Consider the following 5,458-nt stretch of genomic DNA (forward strand, 5'->3'; position numbering starts at 1 on the left):
GGTTCACGTGGTGCAAAGTTATGCGGTGGAATAAATAAAAGAAGTAAAAATACTCCGAAGAATTGATAACCTCCCCTTTTTTGAAGCCGGTTTTAAATAGTCTGAGTTCTTTGTAAATTTTATGTAAATAAAATGCAATTGATGATACTTAAAAAGTTTATTTATTTATTTCATACTGTAAATAAAACTTTCATAAATGTATTTTAAAGAGCGAATTTTCAGTATTTGCTGATGACATATATTTAGAAGTATAAACCCTTTCCCCCCAAAAATATATTCCTGCGTGCGCCCCTGGCACTTAGTATTTATTAATTGTAAAAAATATATTTTTACTTTCAAAATGTTTGTAATTTTAAACATTTCATGTGTATATTTTAAACAACTCATGTTCAAAACCAAATCTTGAACATCTTGTGCGTATACTTGAACAGATTCTGGTTGAAAAATAAACATTTTTCAGTAGTAGTTTTACATGCACTTTTTAGAGTGTAGACAAGCAACCAGACCGACCGTCTGATAAGCGGGTATACCTCAAGAGCTGTCTGTAGGCGCTTAATGGCTTCTGTGTCTTCAATAATAAGTGACTATTTTCCGCCTGAGTTGTCGATCAACCGTTCCGTGCAAACGAGTACAAGTAAAAGCACTCGATACTATTCTTCTTTCATGTATTAACATAAGAAATATTGTGTATTTGTTTTTGTAAAATATTTATGCCCAATCCAAGCGGCATTACTTTTCACACCCTCCATGGTTCTCGTAAACCTTCCTTTCGTTTTCTTAATACGAGTAATAAAAATGGCAATAGTTGTTCGTTTTAGTAGGCATAGATTGGTATCCATCTGATATCTCATGGCGAATATTAAATTTTCGTATGAGTGTAACATAATATTTAATATTTTTCACCGTTCACAGTAAAATAAAGTGTATGTACCCGTCTCAGGAAGGCGTTATGATGGACACCGGGAATATAGAGAAGCTGAAGATGAATGGAGCTCCGCCGATACATTCTGCTTAAGGTATAGAAATCGCCTGAGTTTGTTTTTCTAGGCTATTTATAGTCTGTTGTAGGGGGCAGCCAAGGTATATATACTTGTTCATTTTTTAATACATTTTTTATTAAACATTTTTACGCTAATAACAAACGTCTCAGATTTCCTCTACCGACAAGTTATGTTTCTTGCATAAATTGTATCAAACATCCCTCTCCATGCACATCCCCCCAAGGCGCGAAGGGGTGGACGGCAATCTCTTAATAAAAGGTCCAATTAAGGTCTTCACGGACGTATCGAAGCTGGACGGTAGAGTTGGAGAAGGTGCCTACTGTCAGGAACTCTCAACAGATCTAATATCCAGTCAGACGGATCTCTGCAGCGTCTTTTAGGCAGAAGTAGCCGCTGTAAAAGAGGCAGCCGACTGACAACGCGCTAATATTTTGCCGACTAGGAGGGTAAGTATCTTCTCTGATAGCCGATCCGACCTCTGAGATCGCTAATGGTACGATCGAAACTGGTTGGAGAATGCCTGAACACCTCTCTCTCAACTGCCTACTAATGCTTTCAAATCAAGCTTATTTGGGTTCTAGGACACAGTGGCATCACTGAAACTTGCAGAGCTGATGAATTGGCTTTTGGGCTCACGGTCGCCTCATCGGGCACTGAGCGAAAGCCCCGATATGCAAAGTTATACGGTCCTTCTGGCCGGTTGTTGACCGCAGACGGTCAAAGGGAGCTTATGCAACTGGATAAGCGCCAGCTCTCAATTCTTACAGGTATACTGACCGGAGATTGTCCTTTAGTGACCCACGCGGTGCGACTTAATATCGTCACGGATCCCACGGATCTGTCAAAGCTATGTAGAAGACGAGGTGGAATTACCTCAGCACTTCCTACTTAGCTGCCCTGCATTCTATAGTTTAGGGGTTCACGACTTTTAAGTGGGAGTCCACGAAAATTTATCTGGTTTCGATAGTAGAGAAAAAACATGTTGGCATGGATTTATTTACTAATGTAGGCAGATAATACGCCACCCAAAAAAATAAAGGGAGCAGAAGAAAATCCAAAGCTTTCGGTTATTTTTGACGGGCTGTATTTCGGTGAAAAACGGTCGTATTGAGACTTAAAAAAAAAAAAACATTTTGAAGCGTTAATTTTCAGACTTTTCATGTAATCCTGACAGATAGCGCGAAAAAAAAATTTTGCTAATTTTTTGATTTTTTTTGGTCCACGGGCTTGAAATTTTTTTCAGTTAGGCCGGCATATGGGTCTTCTTAATTTAGCTTTTCGATAGCATACAAATTTTGAAAATGGTTCACGAGGAAGAAAGTTTAGGAACCTCTGATTGAATTCAATGGTTATAAAATTTTAATAATTTCATTTTGAATAAAAAATAATAATAACGAAACCTGTGAAAACTAAAGATACATGTGCGTATCAAGACTATAAAACACCCACGTATTGAAAAGTTTTGAGTATAATTTTTTGTGTTATTTAAATTTTAGTTACTTTTAATAAAAATATATGTAGTTCATTCTACTTATGACAGAACCATACAATTCGAAGTTTAAAACTTTGTGCAAATATTCAACAAAGTTCCATTAAAATTTCACACTTTTTATTCAGACTTTTCATAAAATGTTTGTGTACGCAGTTTTATAGCCCATTCAAATCTAGCATGTATAAAAAGAGTGGCAGTTTTAAGAGGCTAAAAAATAGCTTGGATTTTGGACAAATTTTTAATTGTATGTATGTTCGAAATTTTTTTATGTTTTGGAAAATAAAATTCACAACACCGTCAACAATAAAAATTACTAGAAATCAACGGCATTTGTAGTTACTTTATAATTCCACTTAATTACAATAGAGTTAAGTGGACTGTAAAGTTGCAAACCCTGAAATTTTCTACAAAGTTCTGAACAAAACTGAAACTTTGTTAATTTTTTTTTTAATTTTTGTACAAAGTTTGGTACTTGGATTTATATGGTGTTTGTTATAGAATGAACCATGTTTATGTTAAAAAATTATTAAAATTTAATAATAGCAAAATAAATCCTCAAAACTTGTCAATACTATATATTTCTAGTTGTTCTAAGAAAATAGCTGTGGACTACATCCAATATAAAATCATGAATTTACACTAAAATAAAACATTTGTATGTAAATTTCTCTTTCACAAACGTGCCGTATAATAAATTTAATACGAATATTTACCTGCCATTACACTCCACCAGACTGGAGATGAAGCGCGGCTCCTGCAATTCCACCTCTTTCAAAACGTCTTGAACGATTTTGCATATTTCCCGTATGGCCGTGGCAGTTTTGAACATACGCGCCTGAACACGCTCCGCGCAATAGCGATTCATCTGATAAATCATGCGCGTCTGCGCAGCCAGCATATCCGGCGGTACCAACATAGTTGCTATGGCGACGGCGGCGGCGGCGGCGTTGGCAACGGATGATGAAATATGCTACTTAAACTAGGGCCGACCAGCAACAATGGCGACTAATGGCGAGCGGTTGGTTAACAGTCAGCGATGAAAGCAACAAATTTTCAATGGCGACTCAATGTCTGCGGCGGCAGCGACGTATGGCAGAGCACAGCAGAGAACAATGCAATTGAAATTATGCGACGGCGTGTAACAAGAAAAAAGCAGAAGAAAAAAAATCAAAATCGAAAAGACCGAAGGAATATTTCAGGAGGCGATTTTCAGTTAATTAGAGGTGGTGACGCACTAAGCAGCAGGAAGGCGGTTGCGTAATATATACAGTGAAACCTCCCTTGGGCGGACACTCACCGTCAGTCATTTTTTGTCCGCCCAAGAGAGGTGTCCGCTCAATGGGAGGGAAGCTTATTTTAGAACTTTTTAATGTTTTAATTAATTGAATAGTCACTTTTTTCTCATTTGAACAAAAATGTGCAGGTATTTTTTCAAAAGTGCATATTTCATTTATGTGCATAAGTACATATTAAGTAATAACAAAATAAAAATAAATATTACATTTCAGTCCATAAACTACATACAACCATAGATTCATTACATAAAAAACTGGGAAATTGTCGATTGACGTAAGTTTTATTTCTAATTTTTTTCAGTGTCAGTACCTTTTTCATCAATAGTTTTCATGTTTTTATCAGTAACAAAATCCAACCAGAAATCTAAATTTTCGGTCCATGCATTTATTACTATTTGGATTCTCCAAGGGTTTCTGATAATTCAAATAACGATCCTAAACCACTGCGCAAACCAAACTAAATGTGTGCATAAAAATCACATTTTATGCGGGAAGTCCCCCTTTTCCATTTAGTAGTCCGCCTATGAGGAGTTCGCGCTCGCTCAACGGGGGTTTTTGTTTGATTTGTTATGAAAAGAAATCTTAATGTCCGTTGATAAGAGGTTCGCGTCCGCTCAATAGAGTTTTTTGTGTCAATTTTATGCAAAATAACTGTCCGCGTCCGGCCAAGAGAGTGTCCGCTTAAGAGAGAGTAATTTGTTCCGAAATTTATACTTAAAACTTGGTATAGGAAAAAATGTCCGTCCAAGGGAGATGTCCGTCTAATAAAGGTGTCCGTTAGGAGAGGTTTCACTGTATGCGATGGTGGCTGTGGCCGTAGCTATGCCGGCGATTGCTTTTGTGCCAAACCCAACGTAGCGCGCTAGTTGCGCGTTGTCAATAACAATGGTCGGCGGCGGCGGCGGCGGCGGCGGATGTGATGTGGCAATAACAATAATTCTTCAGCTACTGTTTCAATGTAAGCGCAGCGCTGTATGCCTTTAACTATACCTACTTGTTGTTTGTTGGCGGCAGCCTTTGTTGTGACGCGTCACTGCGTTTGTTCCGTTGGCTTGTTTTTGTAATTTTTTTTTACGATTTTTTTTCTTTTCTTTCTCAACGCTATTTGACACAATGAACCGAAAACAATTGGGCGGTACGTAGTACTCTTCTCAAACTAAACAAAACAAATATACGGAAAAAAAGTTAAGTGTCCTACACAAAGCTTTATCTGCGCCGCGTTCAAATATCGCACGTTTTTAGATACTTTTCTGTGCACTTTGCGCGCGCGTCCAACACAACGGCATTTGTAGCGTTGACAATGCAACGGAATGTGCAACAAACAAAGCGTGCCGCGATTTCACGCTAATGTACGTCAACGAAATACTGCCGCCATGCTAAAAGCTAGCTAGTCAATATTTTGTGAGCGTATTGTAAATCTCACGAATATTTACTGACTCGCCAGATAAAACTGAATGGCCTCCGAAGGCATGCGGACGCGTATACCTACATACATGCTTTTGTGTATAGATATGTATGTATGTATGTATGTAAATATGCATGCAACTTTAAGTTCGCGCATGTATAAGCTTCCTACTACAACAATATGTATCTACATATCTATGTGGTAGTAAATCAGTGTTTGCCGCACATCAATACAAATTCAACAGAGACGTATGCACGTACGTGGC

At 37.7% G+C, this 5,458-nt stretch overlaps 1 long non-coding RNA gene across 1 annotated transcript; it reads right to left on the reverse strand.

Moving 5' to 3' along the window:
• Positions 1 to 3,312: 3,312 nt before the first annotated feature.
• LOC108369476 (uncharacterized) lies at positions 3,313 to 5,206 on the reverse strand. Its single transcript, XR_001848518.1, has 2 exons — positions 4,582 to 5,206; positions 3,313 to 3,564 (listed from the first exon to the last, which is right to left on the reverse strand). It is a non-coding gene; the product is annotated as an uncharacterized LOC108369476 (long non-coding RNA).
• Between the last annotated feature and the right edge of the window lie 252 nt (positions 5,207 to 5,458).

Source organism: Rhagoletis zephyria, unplaced genomic scaffold (assembly GCF_001687245.7).
Source record: "Rhagoletis zephyria isolate East Lansing unplaced genomic scaffold, Rhagoletis_zephyria_1.1 Rzeph_scaffold_03694, whole genome shotgun sequence".
NCBI classification, from domain to species: domain Eukaryota; kingdom Metazoa; phylum Arthropoda; class Insecta; order Diptera; family Tephritidae; genus Rhagoletis; species Rhagoletis zephyria.